Genomic DNA, 10,861 nt, shown 5'->3' on the forward strand with positions numbered 1-10,861 from the left:
CCTACGCCATCGCTGGCGACTCATGGCAGCCCAGCTCCAGGTTGAGCTGTTGTTCAGCATCTTAGCTGTGGAGGGCAGTGTCACTGGCCCTCATATGAGGGATCCGAACCAGGGTCCTCTGGCATCCCAAGCCAGCTCTTAACCAACTGAGCCACTCGGCCAGCCCCCTAAAAAAGCTTTTAACTAGAATTATGGGTGATGTTCTTTGCAGAAGTAAAGAAAACCTGCAGATCTATGTTAGGAAGAAGTATGCTAAAAAGCTGTTACCTAAAATTATGGCTTAGTATATTAGAAGATTTACCATACCATGCCAATTAAACAATAACAACAACATGCAAATAGCCTTTCTTACCCAACTTTCTAGGTCTCCCTTACCCCATAGCCTTTGGGAATCTGTCAGAATCTGACTGATTAGATTATGAAAATAAATGCCCTGGGCCAGATGTATGCAGCTGGAGTGACTTATCTACTGTTGATTACAGCTCAGCGAAAAATGGTTGACATTTCATGCCACAGAGCATGGAAATGGCCTTATCTAAGCTAGCTTATTTGTGGGTTTAATAATTTGTTTGTAATGCTGAACAATCACTGATCAACTGGGATGACTTAACAAAATTTTGTTTCTCCCCTTTGGCTTACTTGTGTGGCATTTTATTTTTTATTTTTATTAAATGTATTGAAAGTAGCCTTTTAAATTAAGTTTGGCTTTGTTTAATTTTCCCCCCAAATCATGATAAATGATCTTCAGGTACAGTCACCAGAAAATCTGAAATTGGAAGAAAGAAGATACATTTGTTTACTCTTTACTGTTTTGCTTTAGTTTCTAAGCTTTACCCTTAAAAAAACAAAAACAAAAACAAAAAAAACAACAAAAAAACCTACTTAGTATTTTATTTCATTACACCAAGAAACAGAATAGGACCAAATACTCAATCAACTCTGAGGTTGTCTGTTTTGAAGGATTGTAAGCAGTTGGGTATTGGAAAACTATAGTTTCAGAAAATCTAGAGGAAAATTTTCGGGGCCTTAAAAATGCTTGAAGTGCGAAGCCTGAGAGACCATGGAGGGGCACTATAAACAGTCTTTGTGATTGTACAATTTTTGTAGGGGATGACCTTGTTAAAGTCATGTAGTCTTAAATTACTTGTTACCATATGTAACACCCTTCTGTTATGTCTTTGTTCTACCTCTACCGAATACCACACACTTATTTAAAATCATTTGTTAATATTTTCCCTGAAATGGAATTAAATGCCAGTTGATATATATGGCTGTCTGAAATAAACGGCACTGAGCTCTCTAAAACTGAGAAAACATAGTGATCTTCAAAGAGAGAGTATTAGGATACCAGTCAAATTGCTGACCAAGGATCAGTCTTCTCTCACTACTTAATCTTAATTTCATGAGTGCGCATGGCATTGGTTTTTTTTCTTTCCTGAATATACACCAGAGATGGAGACCAATGTGAAACTCATGGACTATCTGGATATAATTCTTAAGGCTACTGAATTATTTTAACGACCATTTTTTGCATTCCTTCTATGTGACTTACACTACTAGAAGCAAGAGTGATATCAATATGAAATACTCAGTCCTTACTTCAAATTGCATCATGGAGACTACAATAAATGTGTGGACAAAATGTTGGGTATCACAAATGAGGTAGGACATTCTTCTAACCAAATATCTTCAGAAACTTCCTTTGGAAATTTGGAGGAATAAGAAAATTTTGCCACCTTCAGAGTGGCAGATAGACTGAAATTAAGTAAATCTCTGGAAAGAAAAGGACCAATAGGAGCTTCCAGGCAATTCCTCACACAATCTTAAATATCTGATTAAGTCAATGAAAAAACCCCACCCCCACCTGTTCTTTGGCTTGATATAGATAAAATTGTAACACCTAATGAACTCAATTTATCTGATGCCTGACAAATCAATGAAAAGTATATTCCAATATTTGGAATCATATATAAAATGATAACTGATTTCTAGATTTGTTGATTAGGCCAGGGAAGGGTAATTATGAAGGCAAGTGAGAAGTTGAAGAGGGCAGGATGATAAGAGAGAGGAACATTATACAATAGCATTTGTATGACACTAATTCAGAATAGTGTTACAGGAATCAATCAGTGTCAAGGGGGAAAGTAGTGAGTCTTTTGCTATTTCTATTGTGGTTAGCTACTGAAGAACAACGCACACCAAAAATTAGTTTTGAAGGAACTAACTAACATGAAAGATAAGCTAACTATGCTGAGTAATTTTCATACTGTTCCCCTGCTTCATAATGCCTTTCATGGTATCTCTGGTTCTAGCACAGTGGAATGAAACTCTTCATGCAACACTTAATGCAATATAAGTATAGTGGATTAAACATTCAAAATTTATTTTTAGCCCAAATTAGTAGCAGACACTGGATGTTAGGTCTCCACATTCTTTTAGGGACAAATTACTACAAAATCATTAACTCATGTTTTCAAGGAGGACTGTAATTTAATTCTTACCAACAAACGACCTCAGGAATAACTGTAGTGCCACAGCCTATTTAACTTTTGCTTGCTTGCTCTTTCTTCACTCACAAGTACACCTACATAAAAAGGAGACCCTCATAGCAGCATTAGACCGCTCACATTAAATGGACGTGTAATCGTGAAGGGGCCTTACTGCTCGCCTATTACAGGCAACAACATTACCTTAGCTGCTGGATTGTGGTTAGGCTCTGATCATATACAAATTACTGAAGCAAGATCTTTTTCATCGCTTCGTTAATTTTCCTGAGTGGGAGGGCATCAAGCCACACATGAGCTCATTTCTGTTACTCATGGTTTAAGGCCTTGTGACCTTAGATAAAAGGATATCAGGGCTTCCTCTTCAGAAAAGCTCAGAGGCCAGTTGGCCTGGTTGAGAAGGTTTCAGGGGCCTGGAAAAACTGTAGGACCAAGAGAAATTGTTGACAATTCCATAATTCCCGTAGTCTGGCCTCAAAATGTGGAGTCTTTATCCTTGGGATGTTTTCCCTCATACCTCATAGTCAATCTTTGTTGACATCTTGATGAGTTTTACTTACTATTATTGCCTGATTTAATACTGAATGTGCCTCAGTCTCTTTTTTCCATTGCGTGTATTCCCTTCTAATAATATAATATAATTGACTGGTTTTCTAATCAACCACTGTTTCTTCCACACTGCTAGAATATAAGCTTCATCAGGGCAGGAACATTTGTCTGTTTATTTCTTGACTTCTTTGAAGTTCCTAGAACAGTGCTCACCTCATAGTCGTGCTCACTAAATATTTACGGATGACTACATGACATCTGAACAAAAACAGAAAGGTGGTTAAAAGGGGGTAAATCTGCGCAGACTTTGCTCCAGAAGGAGAGAACAGAAAGTACAAAGAGTCAAGAGGAGTCACGAGCAGCGAGGATGCCGCTGTGGCTGGAAGGAGTGAGTGATGGGGGAAGTTGAGGAAATAAGGTACACGGCTCGTCAGTGACAGAGCCTACATTTAAATCTGAACAGTTTGGCTTAGCGCCTATGCTCTTTTCCTTCTTAAACTGAGATAGCCTCAAGCTTCTCACTAGTGACATAGGTAGGGGTCACGGCCTTGTAGAAGTATTGTGGGAATGAAGTCAAATATTGTATTGTAAAATGCCTTACAAATGGATTAATAAATATTAGACCCCTTCCCACCCCATGTCCATTCCCATTCCTGATTTGTTGGGTACATGCATTTATTTGTGTCAGAGAAGAACTCTATAAAAACAAGCAAACAAACCAATGCACCAGCTCCCAAATGTAAACCTCAGAAACACTAGCAAATCTAACCTACCAAGCTGATACCAAATAATACTCTGAAGGATTATAAGGAAATAATAAATTTGTAAGGAAACTCAGGTCAAAAACAGCTGGCACTTAATTATCTAATCAAGGAATTACCCAGGGATAGACAATGAATTTCAAGTATGAGTTAGCTTGCTGTCAGCCTCCAGATAGCTGAGTTTTCCATTTAAGAAGAGTCTGTGGTACAAGATAAGGGCCTGGAGCAAAGATAATCCTAATTGCAACCCCAGGCAGGGGACCACCACTTTTGTAGTGGGGAGGGGGGGTCAATGCCAGTCGTATTCCTTGTGCCTCTCTTCAACTCACATGGAAGACATTAGTAAGCACTCATTTACTGCCCTGACAATTAATTTTACCAGGTAGGGTATGAACCGAACAACTTTAACTGAGGTTTACAGGATTAGAGGTCTTTATAAAAAATGTTGACCTCAATAACCTAGAATATTTCCATATTGTAATAATAATAATCCATAATTGTCGTCATCAGGAAAGATATTTAAAGTCTTGCATATAGGGAGGGAATCACATTTAAATACTATCCACAAATTAAGTAATTCAGATTTGTCTTGAATCAATTTCTGTGCATAAATTTTGCTCACCACTTATGAAGCAAACTCATTAAGTGCAGTCACTTTCCTGCCATAGCTGCCCATCTCTTCCCAAACCCTAATGCAAGAACATACCAATCCCAGTTCTAAATACAGTAATACCTTGGTTTGCGAGCATAATTCATTCCAGAGACAAACTACTCGTATTGCAAGACATCTCTGGTTTACCATGTTAAAATGCATTAGAAATGTTTGCTTGTCTTGCGGAACACATGCAAACCAAGTCACTCACAATCCAAGGTTTTACTGTATGTCAAAAGAATGTATTATTTGATTGGCTCTGTGGAAGGGACAAAATCTATTAGCTTAGGGAAAATTCCAGAAGAAGAGGAATCAAGCAGTAATAATCAAGGTTGACACCCATTAGGTACAGTAGGTGCTGTGCCAAGAGCCCATGATATTTTTCAGAGCCTGTGAAAATATTTTAATTCTTTTTTTTAAACTCTTTTTAAAATCAGAAGGAAAAAAAAAGTGTTTAGGTGAAAGAAAATGTTTTAACATATGATGTTAATATATTCTTTAAACCAATGTGACTATAAACTATAATTTTAATGTTTGTTTATGGAGGAAGGAGCCCAGGAAGGCAAACATGTCTAGGTCCCATGTAAATTACAATGTGACTCTGAACCCAATATATGTTTTATGTTGGAATATAAACATTGCCAGGGTTCTAGTACAGCTCTATCTTGGCCATCCTTTTAAAATATACTTCTGTTGGAGCCCATCAAGAAAGCAGGTAGCCACATGGCTAAGGTTTCCACTGGGAGACAGGGTCAGATTGGCAAAACTACTAGCATGGGATACCAGAGATCCTCTTATCCCAGTTGAGGCTCTACCTTGTCCTGTCTATGCACCTGAACCATGGCTCTATATCTTCCCCTCAGTTCCTGATCTGGGTTTGGTAGTCTGGCTCTCACATGCTGATTGATTTATTGATTAATTTTAACTCACTTTAATTTGATGGCTTTGCTTTACTCCAAATTTGTACTGTTAAATCAGAGATATAACCTTCAGGTAGGAAAGCAAAGCCTCGTTCTCAAAAATTCCTTTCTAGATATGTTATGTACTATATCCCTGGTTTAACCACCAGCCACAGTGGTTTTGCAAGAATGGGTAATGATTCAAGTCCTGATACTGAGTGTGTAAGAAAATATTTCCTCTGTAAATAATGCAGTTTCGACTATAACCTTCTCTGCTATGATCTCCAAAGTCCACAACGTGTCTATCATCCCTCTCCATGGGAAAGTTTAGGAAGTGGTGGTACTTCCAATTGTTGTTATTATTATTATTGTATAATCCTAGCCCTTGCTTTGTAGCTAGTAAGGAATGACTATATAGTATTAGCTTAATATTTTTTCTTGTAATGAACATAAGGAATCAGACTTGAAAAGGCTAATTTTAGGGGGTGGGCCTTTTTTATTTCATTCTTTCATTTGTCGACTCATTAAGTCACCTAGGTATTTAGTAAAATATATATTTAAGATACATCCTATGTTAAGTATAGATCATAATCCTTGTATTTATTTTGTACTATTTTAGTCCTATAGAGTATCCATTTATTTTAATGATTAATATATTATAATTTTATATTAAATAAACTTGATAAACAAGAAAGTCAGTTTACATCAGTCTGAGGAGGGAGCTTCTGTGGATTTGATGGGCATTGTAAATAGGATCTATTGATTTTAACGTGTCACTTTTCCTCTGTTTCTCTGGGATGGAACTAGTTTACCTGTGATAATCTATACTGAGTAATCAATATTAATATTAGGCCAGTGGATCAGGGCCTATAAGTGGGAATTCAGAGAAGAAAATTCAAGATACTATAAATAAGACAAATATAAGGCAAAAATTAGATAAGTTGCACATTTTTTAATCCTTTGAAGATCTATGCATTTTTTAAAGGCTTGCAAGGGGAGGGCTACAGTTAATAAATAGGATTATTTCTTGCATTATCCAAGATAAGACATGTTATGAAACTTCCATGGTGGCCATGGAAGAGGAAGAGAGAGCCTGGAAAATTGTGTAGGGGCTTTCTCATCCTTAGTCGAGTTGACACACAATTTCTAGCCACACTTTACTGGCCAGAATTTGTCACCGGTCATGTTGGTTTCCAGGGCTGGAGAGTATATCACTCTTTTCCCCAGGGTAGGGTTGCCAGAATTAGCATATCTACGACATTTAAGTTTAACTGAGCATCCTCTACTATTTTACCTGTTAACCATCCCATGAAGGAAAGCAGCCTTGGCAAACCTGAGTAATGACTAATTCAATTCTCTAATTAAATGCTCTCAGGCATTTGCTTTTGTCTGGAGAAAATTCCCACCTCCCTGCCCACTGTTGAATCCCCCAGCAGTTCTCAAAGTTCACCACCTTGGTCCTGTCTTGGGTGACTGAAGAAAGCTATTTACTATTTGTATTCCTTAACTTCTGTTCTTCTTTTCTAATAATACTTTAATAAAAACAACAACAACAACAAAATAAACCATGGTTTACAAGCTAGCATTACACTTACGCTTATGGTGGTAGAGCAAATTTCGCTTGCTAAAGTGTGTCCTGAGGTATCTGCCGATAGTACCCACTGACTTTTGTTGAAGGGCAGTGTTTGATTCAGAAATAGCACAACCTGCCCCTAAGGCGATATTCCAGGAACAGAGCAAAGTTTAGAGTGGATGAACAGCTTTAAAGTTACACCGGAACAGGAGCAATAGTCCAGGGAATCAAACTTTTAGAAACTAGGGGAAAAAGTTGGTCCAAAGAGATGTGCATGAATATGAATTTTAGGAGAAATAATTTGTACACAGAGGAATAAATGTCTAGGGGAAAGACATAAAAGGGACAGGTCATATACTCAGGAAAGTGCATACCAAGACCATTCCTGTGGTTTGAGGGAGGATTAATTCCTAAACTCCAATAATTAGATGAGAAACAAAATGAACAAACTAAATAAGACAAAATAAATAAGACAGGTATCTGGTATATAACATTAATTGAAATAGTATATATACACTCTGCTTCATTTACTTTCTGACTTAAGAGGTTTATAAGGGCTTAATGATTATTAGCCATTATTTATTCACTTTCACAGACTCAAATATGTTTTTTCCCACAATTAAACTTTTCTTAAATTCATGAGTACTTAAAATCTATGAAGTCTTAAAATTGCTGCCAGGAGGTCATCGTGACTTAGTGATTTAAAAAAAAAAACCTTCCTTTGACAACTTTAGTAAGAACAAGAAATTGCATCAAAGTGCCTATGATTAGAAAAAAATATGGTGTTATTAAACTGAACATTGATAGATTGCTTGCAAGAAATATACTAGAGCATAGGGGACAAATACATAAAATGCCTACATGTTAATCTAAGCAAGGGTTGCAAGCATGTTCACATAATGATTCAATCTTAGCCCTCTCTCTAAGCTTCCATTCCTTTGGGGAAAGTGCAGGCGAGCAATGGAATGGATAGGAGACAGATAATTGAAGTTTGGGGCCAAGAATTCCAAGAACCTGGAAAGTGAGATTTGAACAACCGAGAATAAATGCTACTTTTCCTTATGCCTCCCTCACTACATGCTCATTTCAATTAAACAAAAATGTATACTTTACTAATGATAGTAACAGTATTTTTAGTAATCAACATGGTTGGAGGGGATTATAGAAAAGGATTATAGTGCAATATAAATGAGGTAATACATATAAAGCATTAAGAATGTGGTCTTCCGCAGAATGAATAGGTGTTATTATTATTTTATTCATTTTGTAAACTGCATCACTATCATATTAATATAATGGCTCCTCTAATTTGGTCTCATGAAATCAATGCAAATATTTACTTTATTTCTCTCTCTCCCTACCCAACCAACCTACACAAATCCTATAGCCAAACTCTTCTAGTCATTATCACTGGATTCTTTTTTCCTTTTTACCTCTTTTTCCTTGAATTGGGTCGATCTCTATCCTCTTCACCTAACTAAATTCCATTTATACTTTGAGTGGAATCTAATTTCACAATTTCTGGGTATTCATCCTAAGGGTCCTCCAGAGATCTCTGTCTTCTCAATCTCATTTTTTCTTTCAAAATATATTATTGTCTAAATCGTTTTAAATTCTAGCTTCATGTATTACTAACTGTAAGAGTGTATTTTTCTCATCTGTAAAATGGAGATATTATACCTATCTCAAAAGGTTGTTAAGATTAAATGATAATATAAATGTGCTTTATACATAAAAGATAATTGACAAATGTTAATTCCAACCTCAACTCTTGATCGTTAACTCTTTGCAAATTTACATACTTTCTACCCACTGTATTTATTAGTTCCTTAAAAACAGCCAACATATTCTTATATATACACATGCCTATTTTGGTACATAGTGCTGTGCTTTTTATTTAATATGTTAAGCCAATACTTGTGAGATCTGTCTGGGGATTGAAAATGCATTGCAAGGCCAGAGATCTTGGTAAAGGAACTGTTCTGTATCTGCATCAGTGTCAATATCCTGATTTATGATACTGTATTAATACTTTGTAAGATGTTACTATGGGGGGGGAAATTGGTAAAAGATATGCAGGATCTCTCGATTACTTCCTACCACTCTATTTGAATTTACAATTGTCTCTAAATAACATTGAATTTTAAATATGCTGCATATTGACTACAGTTGTTTGGTGTTCCTTTTGTTGTGGCGGTGTCCTGATTTTGTTTTCTGTAAATTGGGGGGTTGCATATAATGTTATCTTTAATAAGTTAAATTAAAAAGAATAAAGCAAAATTATTTAAGGACCGATCCATGTAAGTACATTTGCCTCTTTTTGTAAACTATTAAAATCATTTAAGTCATCCAAAATTGTTGGGCGCTTGGGAGTTGTAGGTACTTAGTGGCTCCAGTTAGTTTGCGTGTTTTCATTTTCACTTCCTTTGCCAATTTAATGCCTTATTTGCCATTGCCGGCGCCTCTCTTCGGGAATCATTTCACCTTCCCCAGCATTTTATCACCTCGCACACAACCCATCTGTGTTGGATCAGGCCAATTGCAGCAGAAGGGAGGCATGCCAAGCCCTCTGTGGAGTCAGGCACCTTCCTCTGCCCTTGAGCTCCTGGGCCTTTTGGAAATGACTTTATCTGTCATTTGTGTGTGTGTGTGTGTGTGTGTGTGTGTGTGTGTGTGTGTGTGTGTGTGAATAAATTGCAAAATAGCTTTAATCATATAGTGCTGAAAATCTGAACAAAAGAAGCCAAAGGGATTAGGGGACCATTTTACCAGGGTCTCAATTGTCACTTCAGACAGCCCTAGTGAAGAGAACCCTACCTGAAGCTCAAACCTGGGGGGATGCACTCCTGGGCCTGCTGTGTCCATGAGGGGGATCAGGTTTCATGATCTCAACTCCAAGCCTACAGCATTTATGGTTTTCTCCTGTGTTATCAGAAGTTTGTGCAGCCACAGCATCCAGGGGAAATTAAATCACTAGTTAAAGCTGTATGTGTTTGGATATATACACAGGGACTGTAAAACAGGTACTTTTATAATATATAATAGCCTGGGGTTCAATTATTTTACTAAAAGGTGCTCTATCAGTGAATTTGGAATTGTAACAGAATTGCAAGCTGTCTTCCTTGGAGGATAGTACTCCTGTAATAATAAAAACAATAATAATAACAACAACAATAACACCAAATATCCAAAGGGACAGTAAACATTACCTTATACCATCTATTTTGGAAGTATTTTTATTTCCAGGATGGTTCAAATTGAGGTATTAGCTTGACTTTTCCCAAAAAAATAGTTACACTACTAGACTTCTGTAACAATAGGGAAACAGGAAAAGGAGAAGGAAGAAAGAATTACATACATGAACCTCCCTCCTTCTTACTTCTACCACGCTTACCATTGGGAAGATAAAGCATAAATAACACTTTCCATACTCTCACATTGCAAACTACAGAGCATCCCTCTGTAGCTTATTTTCTTCTTCATTGAACTGTGTGTTGTTTCACTAAAATAAACTTAGATAACTTAAGGGCTTTGAGTGTGTGCACAATTTGAATTGCTCCAGGCTGATCTTTCTTTAGGTGGCCTGAATAATGGAAAGAATATTGGAATAGACATATATGAGGTCAGACAATGAAGTTCGCGCACTCATCCTAGAAAAAGTGCTTCACACCTCATTGCTGAATATCACTATGGTCACCTTCAAAGTACTCCCCTTGGGAAGCTATGCACTGATGCCAGTGCCTAGTCCACCCTTCAAAGCAATTTTGGAACTCTTTTTCTGGAATGGGCATCAGAGCTGTCATTGTATTATCCTTGATGTTCTGAATGTCATCAAAATGTCTTCCTTTCAATATTTCCATTATCTTCAGGTAAAAAAGGAAGTAATTGGGGTCAGATCAGGTGAGTAGGGAGGGTGTTCCAAA

General features: G+C 37.0%; 1 long non-coding RNA gene across 2 annotated transcripts in view; it reads right to left on the reverse strand.

Annotated features, from left to right (window-relative positions):
- Positions 1 to 10,861, reverse strand: part of LOC109375333 (uncharacterized) — a 109,523-nt gene that overhangs the window by 52,582 nt on the left and 46,080 nt on the right. The window contains exon 3 of one of the 2 annotated variants that reach the window (XR_002122549.1): positions 632 to 766. The exons of the other annotated variant lie outside the window; for it this stretch is intronic. This is a non-coding gene — a long non-coding RNA (uncharacterized LOC109375333). Of the gene's footprint in view, positions 1 to 631; positions 767 to 10,861 lie in introns of those variants that run through there. 2 annotated transcript variants of the gene reach the window in all.

The sequence above is a fragment of the Hipposideros armiger genome, unplaced genomic scaffold, assembly GCF_001890085.2.
Source record: "Hipposideros armiger isolate ML-2016 unplaced genomic scaffold, ASM189008v1 scaffold_930, whole genome shotgun sequence".
Classification (NCBI taxonomy): domain Eukaryota; kingdom Metazoa; phylum Chordata; class Mammalia; order Chiroptera; family Hipposideridae; genus Hipposideros; species Hipposideros armiger.